At 29.3% G+C, this 11,653-nt stretch overlaps 1 long non-coding RNA gene across 1 annotated transcript; it reads right to left on the bottom strand.

Moving 5' to 3' along the window:
* Positions 1-6,311: 6,311 nt before the first annotated feature.
* LOC103854612 lies at positions 6,312-11,460 on the bottom strand. The gene is made up of 2 exons (XR_004455238.1): positions 7,545-11,460; positions 6,312-6,711 (listed from the first exon to the last, which is right to left on the bottom strand). It is a non-coding gene; the product is annotated as an uncharacterized LOC103854612 (long non-coding RNA).
* Between the last annotated feature and the right edge of the window lie 193 nt (positions 11,461-11,653).

Below are 11,653 nucleotides of genomic sequence, written 5' to 3'. Positions count from 1 at the left end.
ACCACCTGATTTTTATGGCCCTAATGTAGATATCCTCAAAGCATTTTGTTGGAAGGTGAGGTGCCCTCCGAAGCTAAAGCACTTTTTATGGCAGTTGTTGTCTGGCTGTATAGCGGTAACGAAAAATCTAAAAGCAAGAGGGATACAAGGAGACACCTGCTGTGCCAGGTGCGGAGATCTGGAAGAATCAATAAACCATGTGTTTTTTGAATGTCCTCCAGCACGTCAAGTGTGGGCACTATCCAAGATTCCATCAAATCCAAACATCTTCCCAATTGGCTCTTTTTTTGCTAATATGGACCATCAATTTTGGAGAATTAATCCAAATATGGAGGATCATCAGTTTGCATGGATATTATGGTATATTTGGAAGGGTCGGAACAACAAAGTGTTCAGTAACCTTGACACTGATCCAAGAGACACGCTGCGACTGGCAGAAGTTGAATCAACACTGTGGGCTGAGGCACAGGTTATTAATAATCATAGGTTGGTATAAGAAGTACAGGTAAGGCCTGATTTAGGGACCATAAGAAGATGGTGCTTCACAGACGGTTCTTGGAAAGATAAAGATCTATTTTCAGGACAAGAATGGCTTAGTACGCTACCAGGGTTTGATAGCTTATTAGGGGCACGGAATGTAAGGGCATCCCTCTCACCTCTTCATTCAGAGAGGGAGGCATTAATTTGGGTAATGGAATGTATGCGAAATTTAAAATAGTTTCAGGTTATGTTTGCAACAAATAATATCTCAAACAAAATTTAAGGCAGTTTCAGGCAGTTTAAGACAATCTGAAATTTAAGGCAGTTCAGAAAAGACAAAATTTATATCTCAAACAAATAAAAAGGATGTGATTGACCACAAGATCACATCTAGCTAACTGCTCAAGTTCACGAGATCAGATCTAAAAATGTATATATCAATAAGGGTAAGATGAAGTGGGCAAAAGTCAAACGTGTTGACTATCAATCATATGATCAATTCATTTTAATTTCATAATAGATTAGGAGTGTAATGTTTAAGCTATCCGTAGATATATGTGTAGAAGCGAATCTCAATTATTTATTCTTTGTTTTTTATCAACTCTTGATATATTCTATTAACATTTTAATCTTGATGATATTTCTTACGTTATGTAAATGAAATTTGTAGAAAATATGTAAGATCATTTAGTAGTGTTTACACCTGATATGTTTAGGGTTATTCCCACCACATCATACCAATATACAAACAGTTCAACCCCTCTGAAATGTTTATTTTTATTTATGGAAGGAAGTTTAATCCTTAACAAGAAAAAAACAAATTGTTGTTCTAGATTCTTTTTTCTTTCTGCTGTTAATAGTATCATTTTAACGAGAGTCTGTTTTAATTTTTCTCTTTAACCTATTCCAACGAAATAGTGTATTTATACCTCTGATTAAAGTTTGAACTGGTTTACATGTAAGTATATTTTCATTCCGACATGAACACATTATACATCCATATGTAGTGATATGTCCAGCTGACTTAATAATATTGATAATTTGATATAGTAACCTTTGACCATAATAGTATTCAAAGCCCAAATGTTCAAAGATTAAATTTTGGAAGTTTTAAATATTGGCATGTCACTTGTCAAAACTGAAATGAACAAAGGTCAAATGAGTTAGCTATCGTCGGTCCAAGCCAAATGGGGCAGGTCACAGGTGTGTACGTTCATATAATTACAAGGTGCAAATATAAAAACGAATTCGTTGACCTTGAACTCTGATGTCTTTTCTACAAATCGGTGATTATATAAAGGGTGAATTTGCCATCTAACCAAGTGGAGTCAAAATTAAGTAAATAGTTTTGATTTAGACGTTATTAAATTAATAACATTTCATACACCTTTTATCCGGTTATGTCCTTATTCTTTCTAAGTTACCGGTGACTGTGAGACCAAGGATTAACGTCGACGAGAGCACATATCCAAGAGAAATTAAAATTTAATATGGTCCACGTACAGATTAACTATTAAGTAAGTGTTCTATTTCATTTATAAAAGTACTACGTCAGATAGAACAAACATAACATCTTCATACAAAACAGAATCATAAACTCTAAACCTAACCTGCACACCTAAATATTAGAGCAAATTAGCTCAATACACTGAAAAGAGTGGAATACCATTGAATTGGGGGAAAATGGTAGTGTTGGGGGGAAAAAAATTGAAGGGAAATAGGGTATGGAATGCAAATAGGTGGGAAGTTGTGTGTAGGGAGTACAAATACTCAATATTAAACCATAAACTCGAGCCTCTAAACCTAAACCCAAATGTTAAATTTAATTTAAAGTTACAATATTTTAAAGAAAACAACAACAAATAATAAATATATAAATTTTGAACTATTATTCTATACTATCTAATATGGAATGAAGACTACGTACTCTTGTAATTCAACCCCAACTCACTTCCAACCCTAAACCCAACACACCTCCAAGACTGAAATACTAAACCCTAAACTTGAATTCTTAAACCCAAATCTAAATGTAAAATATTTTAGAATAAATTAAAATATGAAAATAATATATAATATTTTGTACTATCACTTATACTATATAAAATGAAAAGGAAAATAGATTTGAGAGGAAGTACTACACCCTAAACTCTAATCAATAAACCCTAAACCCCTCAATAATTAACCATATAACAATCCCACCATAAACCCCTATATACTTAACCTTAAACTATAATCACTAAACCCTAAATTCAAATATAAACTTTAAACCCAAATTTAAACCCTCAACCTAAATAGAATGGAACGAAATAAATAGTATAGTATAACAATAATGTGGAATGAAAACCATGTAAAACGTTAGGAAGAAGAAGAAGAAATGTGTGACTTTCTGATGACCACGTTTAACTTTTTCTCTCTTGAATAATTTTTTTTTCTTTTAAATTGCAGGTTGAGCCGGTTGCGTTGAAGGTTAGAAGTGTAATATTATACAAAATACACTATGTATCAGTGTATTCTAGGGTATTTGGCTACTGATCTAAATATTGTTTTTGTTTTAGCCATACCACCTAATTTCTCTTATATAAAACTCGTATCGGAGCAAACCTACCTTTTTTTTGTTAAGTATGTGAATTTTCATTAACATGTTAATGATACAAGGTGATACAATAGTTTTGATGAAATCAAGCCTAAAGAATCTAGGAAAGCTATGTAAAGCATGGGTGTCTAAGCAAGCCACAAAAAAGTTAAAAATGACTTCTTTAGAACAATAAAGGTCTCATTAAACACACTCTTAAGAACATGTTCAAACCTACTTAAGACAGAGAGATTGACAACATTTAAATTTCGTATATCATATTATTAAGGGAGACCAAAACATTACATGATTTGAGAAAATATTGTTTTTAGTGATTAGAGAAACTTAGACAATAGACACCCAAACCTAAACCTGACGAGACAACTAATTAAACTAAAATCAATTGGTTTCAAACATAAAAGTTTTCTCCCCACTCATCCTATTTACATCTTTAAATAAACGAAGCATGATCTTTGTATATGATTTTTGGTATAATATATATCAAGTCTCTAAACTAATGACAGACTAGTGTAGATTTGGTTTATAAAGGATATTTAAACTATAAATGTGCATCTTTCTTTTTGACGTCTGATAAATGTGCACCTTTAAGAATCGATTATTGTAAATGAAAAAGGTAATGGATGGAGAAAAGAATAAAGGTCAAGATTCGTTCTGGCTGCAACTCAGGAGGGAAAACAACCTGTTGACTTGAGAGCTGAAGGCTTCTCATGTTTGAGTGCGAACATATACCGATTCATCATTTCAAATCTATTAAAATTATTATAGGTAGTTTTATTTTCGATGATAGTGCAAGAAAATCATATTCTTTTGTTTTGCTAAGCAAAATATATAAAATTATAGTCAACTGTTTAGGCTAGATAGTAAATTATATCAAACTTTAATGTTATTAATATAACATTTTTGCCTTTTGGTTTGATTAAGTTTTAAGCCGAATCAAACCAAACATTTTGGGTTGATGAAAACACCAAATAGTTGGGGTTTGAAATTAGGTTCGATTTTTCATCTTTTTGCCTAACTCAAAACATACTACAGTATTAAATGAAGCAAAGCGATGCGTTAAGTTTGATCACCCGCTCAAAATAGTTGTAATGAAGCAAGTTTGAGTATTAAACAAAACTAGATTTTAACCCGCGCAACCGCACGGATATTTGTTTTCACTTTTCTATATATAAATTATTGTTTTTAAACATCAGTGGTATATATTTTAACATTAATCATATATTTAATGTTTATATAACTATTCAAATACAATAAGTTTATAATCTACATGTTATAATTAATCAATTGTTTAAAACCGTATGTATTTTTCACTTCTTATTATATATTTATCTTATTGTATTTGCATTTAGTTATTAAGCAAATTAATATATTCATGAGAAAAAATATTTGAAAATTATTTTGTATTTAATTTATGCTAAATTCTGATCCGTGTTTCAAAGTTGTATTTCTTTTTACTAATATTTTTTATGCTTATTCGTTTTACATAATATATTATTGTATATACAAAAGTCTAAGATATGTTAATTTTTAGACATGTATTATATGGTTTGCTAATTTTAAGCCGTTCTATCATCATATTATATTTTTAAAATAAATAATTTATATTTATGAAAATAAAATTTGTAAATTTATCTATTGAATATACTTTTAGCATATTTCTTTAAGTATAATAATTGTATATTAACATGATCATGACTATAAAGTAGATAAAACATGATATAATTTATTTATTTTTTATTTTATAAAAGATAAATTAAAATACATTAAATTATTGTTAAAATATTTTTGCACTGATTTATTAGAATTTTTAAAATATAATATATAAATATATATTATATTTAAAATGAAAATATATTATGATTAAAGTAGTTGCAAAGATTCTATATTATAAGCTTTAAAGAAAATACATCTAAATTTTTATACTTTGCTAATGTTAACCCATCTTACCAACGTATTATATTTTATTTTTGAACATAAATATTTTATACTTACGAAAATAAAATATATAGAATTTATAAATTCAATACAATTTTATTATATTTAGCTCAATATAATAATTTATTTAATATGATTGATTATGATTATATATTATATAAAATATTACAGAATTTTTTATTTTCATTTTATAAACGATTAATGAATTTATTAATGTATAACAATATTTCAAACTAATTTCAAAATTAGTGAAAATATTTAAATATAATTTCGAAAATGAAGATCTTGTAAAAATCTCTTTAAACAGATTTGTTAGAATTTTAAAATAAATATATTTATATTTATAATGAAAAGATATCAAAAAATATTATGATTAAAGTATTCTAAAGATTCTATGTATTATTAGTCTTAATAAAATACATTTAATAAGATTTCTAAGTGATGGTCTAAATTAAGAAAAAATCACACATGAAAGAAGTCATGACTTATATTTTAATATATTAGATTATAGACCCAAACATATGGGTCAGATTGGGAATTAAAGAATATACTAGATTTTGATCTGCGCTTAGAAAACGCGGATTTGTTTGTTTTTCATTTATTGATCGAAAACTGTTCTACAAACTACTATTATTTTTGTTTCGAACCATAATAATTGAGTGTTTTGGTTTTTATCATTTGTTTTTTTCTCTCTCTTCAAAATATGGTTTTTGTTCGAAATATGGTAGTTGTTCTATAATGTTTGAGTTTTATAATTTGTTTTCATATCCGGCTTAGATTCATGATTGAACCTATAGACCTGATACATTGTATATAATCCGGTTTAGATTTAATAAAAATTCGTTAATTAAAAAACTGATATAACCTGGTAAAAATCCAAAAACTCACTATTAACCTGCGATCTGATACCATTGATCCGATAAAGCACAAAATATCTGATAATATTTTTTTAAAAAATTGATTAAATTACTCATGTATTTTTAATATTACATAAATTAGTGATTCATTAGAATTTGATGAAATTTTATTATGTCATCCAAATAAAAAATGATAATATAAAATTCTTATTGATATGACAATATTAGTTTATTTTCGTTATTAATAACCTAGAGGTGTCAAAATGGATAATCCAACTCAAACCAACCCATATCCATACGAACCCATTCTCTTATGGACTATGGATAAACCCAATCCATTTAGTTAATGGTTTGGATCAATCCATAACTCATTTAAATTAATGGGTTAATGGTTTTAATGAGTTGACTCACTATTACATATTATCAATATTACAAATCAATCAAAATAAGTAAATAATTATGTAAATTTTAAATAAAAATATTACTAACACTGTCTAAAATTTGATTATGCAAATTTAAAAGTAAAAAAAAAAACTAACAAAATTATAAAACATAAAAAATAAAACAGAGTATCTTCATTAGACTAGCTTTAAAGTCTTTGTGAAAGGCTTTTTTTTCTAACTTGTTATGGTAGAAACATTCCAACACTTTACAAACAGATGAAAACGAAACCATACGAAAGGGATCAAGCACAGCAACTCTGTCACCGTACTTATCCGCAGATGATCTCCATATATCAGGAACAACCTCCCATTCATTAGATCTCAAATCAGTAGCAGCATCATCCCCTGGTATTGATGAGCGTTCCAAGAACGGTGAACAACGCCTTAGCCCCTTCTCCTGAACCTGTAAGAATGGTCCACAGATCATTCAAAAAAGCTGATAACACTGGCAACAACCAAAACTAAGACAAGTCAAGAATTCAGAGATCAAGCTCTGGTGAACAAAAAGTGATATAGCGGTCGTTAGACATAAACTAGTCTGGTTTAGTGCAACCCATAAAGTTGACAACCCCAAAAGTCAACCCTCAGCAAGACCAACACATACAACAATCTTAGCAAACCAATAAGACCAACAAAAGATCATATGTACGTCCTTGCTATCACCCTTTAGCACACATAAGAACTTAAATAAAATCTAAGCAAGTCTCGTGAGTATTTCTCCAAGCTCCAACCAAACTAAATTCCAAAAGCTACAAATCTCAGATTCGCTTTGCAAGAGCAGCTACAAAAACTTTGAAGAGACACTGTAACAATTTAAAGAGTCAAGTGCACTTACCTTAATAAACTAGAGCTGAGCCATAATCAAAACCAAACACAGAATCAACCCAAAACCCATAAGAATGACCAAACAAAAACACCCGAATCATGAATGTTATCTAAATCAAAAGAATGATCAAACGAAAAACACCCAAAATCAAACCAAACACAGAAGCAAACAACACAGATCTCTCCGTTCAACAAGTAGATCAAACGGTGAGAACCTAAAAGAAATGACGCAATCAGATTAAGATATTAAGCTTCAATTGATCTGAAATATCTTAGAGTCAATGGATTCTCTTCTAAACTAACGAGTTCGTCGATAGATCAAATCAAACCCAGAAAATACACTTCAATCGATCATAAATCAACAAAATCAATGACCCAAAAAGGCTAAATTGAAGGAAAATAGACTTTGACTCGCAACGAAGGTGACGTTGTTGTGTTGTGACCAATGACCCAAAAGGTGTGATTGATGTGGTGATCGATGCCAATGGTGTATGTGTTGAACAGAGATCAAAGAGTTCGCTAGCGAGAAACGAAAAAAAAATGAGAGGAATTATGTGAGAAAAACTGGGTTGGATTGGATAATCCATAAACCCATTTTTATCCAAACCAATATGAATCCAACTCACTAAACTCATTAGCCCATAAAAACCATTAATCCATTAACATCCAAATTATTGACTCATTAAAACCATGGATTGGTTTGGTTTGGATCAATCCATTAATTTAAACCCATTTTGACACCTCTATAATAACCTATTATATGTTTGTGTTTTTTTTAGATTTAAATTTTGATTTTAAGATAATTTTTAAAATATTCTTGAATACTCGTAATTGCCATATCAAAATTATGTATAAAATGACATTATATATGGAAAAAATGATATTCAAATATGTATATGATATATGGTGTAGGATATATGATTTTGGTTTTTATTGAAAATCTGTATATTATTCAAATGATCTATTTTAAATATTGATACGTATATTTAAGAAAATAATATTTTCATGTTTATTAATTTATTTATAGTTCATAATATATTTATATTTATATTAAATTTAAAGTTAGTATATCTTTTAAATATATATAGGCCTATTATTTATAGATCCATTTATGTGTATATGTAAGCACAAACCCAAAAGACTTAAATGCCATTAATGAATTTTATTAATCATTTGTAAAAGTAAGGGTATTTTTGAGAAAATGCAATTTTCATTAAGGGCGTAAAATGGGAATGATCCCCTTTTAGTGATATTGATACCTGGGAATAGGCCAAAATGTTTTGTATATATAGAGGGTTTCCGACTTGCTCAGTTTGTTTAGGAGGCAGAGTTAGTCATGGGAAAGACTCGGGGCATGGGATCAGGGCGTTGTACACCCATAGGGTTACCACGTCCTCGCCGTTCTCTATTCCGACCTCTCTCGGTCGGAGAAAGAGGCTTACAACGAAAGAGGTGTCCGTTTATTTTTGATACTTATTAATTAATTAATTAGCAGTATACATATAGATCTATGTGAATTATGATTGATCTTGTTGCCGCCCAGATTGTATATAAAGTATCATAATAACTATTAATGTCTAATAAATTTCATGCATGCTTTATAAATCATTTATTAAATTATAAATAAATTTATAAAATTAATTATATTGTAGACATGGATCTTTAAAATGTGATTTACATTGATGTTTTAATTAATTGTAATGTCTATAATAACTTACCTTAATTTTCTATTACTTGCGCAAGTTGCTAATATTTATTGCATTGTCTAAATGTAATTTACCTTATTGTTTTTAATAACTTACCTAAGTAACCTTAATGTTTATAATTTTTTGCACGTTTATTTATAACTTTACCTTTTTTCTTAATTCTCCTATTACTTGCGCAAGTTGGAAATAGTTAATGCATTCTAATTTGTTAGCTCGCTTTTAATAATTTAACCTTTTTGAATATGTATTACTTGCGCAAGTTGGTATTGTGTTTATTGCATTTCATCTTATGACAATATAATTTTAATTTCTTTCTTGATAAAAATCATTTCGAAAACATCATTTATTATGTTAAATATCCCCTAATAAATGTCTAACGTGGAAGGTGGACTATATATATAACTGAGACCCCAAATGTCTAACATCTTACAATACAACTATTCTCTTTTTCTAACAATTTTTAAAAACCCGTCTAAAGATACATGGCGTATTGAAGTACAGATTCTTCGCTTGTGGAGAAATTATAACCAAGAATCCGGCAACACCATCGAAATGGTATTTGTTTTTATTACTACATTTTTTAAAACTCAGAATCGTCATATATTTATTTTACTTTACAATGAACAATTTTTTTTTTATAGTGTTTCATAACTACTTATTCTGCTTTCCGTCAACTCTTATAATTTATTTGTCTAACTCATAACTTTCATATATTCGATCAGGGACAAAATTTCATGCTTCAGTTTGTGAACAGCTCATCAAAAAATTTGAAGGTTGTCCAGTTATTCAAAGTGTACGATGCTATTGGTGATTATCGGACAAGCTCTCATCCGTACAAAATTGGGTTCTTCCACGCGACTTTTGTTGCAAAACCAAATGATTTTCCAAGTGAAGTTCCCGAGAAGTATTTGGCTGATTACACTGAAATTCCTGGTGGAAAAGCTGATAACAACCGCTTGGTTGGTAAGTAATTTTCAACTGGGAATTGTTCATGCACTAATAATTTATATATGATTTTAAGGCTATTAATCTGTTTATTAAATAACTTTAATATTATACCTACTTAATTGAATTTGTAATGTTTAGATATTCTTTTGGTTTTGTATTATTTGTGTTAATTTAATTATTTTTATTTTGGAATGTAGATGTTATTGGTCAAATAGTTAACTTCGGTTCTCTTGAAAACAAAATGATAAAAGGAAAAAATAACATGAGGCTATTGATTGAGTTAGGTGACCAAAAGTAAGCTTAAGTACTTTTACCATTTCTTATTTGCTACCTAAATATGTATATTAGATTTATTAACTTAAGTTTATATTATACAGTAATGTGAAGATGATGTGTACTCTGTAGGATCGTTATGCTAAACAAGTATATGATTATAGTATGAGTAACATGTCCACAATGATTATTTGTGTTAGTTCTCTTCTATTAAAGAGTGGAAAGGTATATAATACATTTATCTTTCTAAAATAATTATATGTACAACATGTTAATAAAATCTATATATTGTAGGTGCTTACTCTTACAAACAACGATAGTACTCAATGGTCTGTTGGTACTGCTACATCTGTCGTGCCAAGTTTTTTGTTCTTAATGAGAAGAGAACCATAAGAGAGATCATTGATAGTATTCTGGTATATAAACTAAACTCTCCATTTTAGTTGACTACAATCCAGTTTTTACACTATTTCGATGATGGTATGTAAATTTAATATTATTTTCTATTCAATAAAATTTAGAAATTTAGAAATCTATGAAATTATTTTATTTCGTATAACTGCTTACACAATTTAATAATTGTTTGCAGGTTTTTAATGGAATTTGCTTTCTTTATCGAAAATAGTATTTCTTAATTTATATTACTTATGGATTATATTCTGACTTTTATTATATTTTTTTTAAATATGTCATTATTTTTAAATACAATGGAAGATATATAGAGTTGGCAATCCAATCTCTTTGGCAAAACTTAATATACAGAATATGTATGCATATGAAGCTCTATTTATAATAGCATAGATCCATGAGAAATAATATATAGCATCATGAAAATATATGCTAACTAAAATTTATAAAATTATATATCTATGAAATTATTTCATTTCGTACAACTAGGGGTGTCAAAATGGGTCATGACCCATGGGTTGACTCAACCCAAGTTGACCCATTAACCCAAATGAACTGTTTATTTTTGATCCAATGGGTTAATGGGTTAACATGTTAATGGGTTAATAGGTTAATGGGTTAACAAGTTAATGGGTTAGCAAGTTAATGGGTTTATTGGGTTGGGTCAACTCTGACCCATTTTGTTTTCAATTAAGAAAACTATGAGTAAACCACTCAATTCTAAGGTTTGATAGAATTGGAAAATCATGAGTTTCTCAAAAGTTTAATCATTTATTCGGTGGTAAAATGCGTTTTCCACTAAAACCGCAAAAATAAGTTTTTTCCGCTAAAATCGCGAAAAAAAGTTTTTCCGCCAAAACCGCAAAAATGCGTTTTCCCGCCAAAACCCCAAAAATGCGTTTTCCCACAAAAACCACAAAAACGCGTTTTCCCGCCAAAACCGAAAAAACGCGTTTTTCCGCCAAAACCGCAAAAAAGCGATTTCCCGCAAAACCGCGTTTTCCCGCCAAAACCGCAAAAACGCATTTTCTGCCAAAATCGCAAAAACACAATTTTCCGCCAAAACTGTAAAAATCAGTTTTCCCGCAAAAATGATTTTTCCCACCAAAATCACAAAAAACGTGTTTTCCCGCCAAAACCGCATTTTCCGCCAAAATCGCAAAAAGCAATTTTCCGCAAAAATGC

Source organism: Brassica rapa, chromosome A02 (genome assembly GCF_000309985.2).
Source record: "Brassica rapa cultivar Chiifu-401-42 chromosome A02, CAAS_Brap_v3.01, whole genome shotgun sequence".
Taxonomy (NCBI): domain Eukaryota; kingdom Viridiplantae; phylum Streptophyta; class Magnoliopsida; order Brassicales; family Brassicaceae; genus Brassica; species Brassica rapa.
The sequence above is the reverse complement of the archived record's forward strand: the minus strand, read 5'-3'. Positions and strand labels throughout refer to the sequence as shown.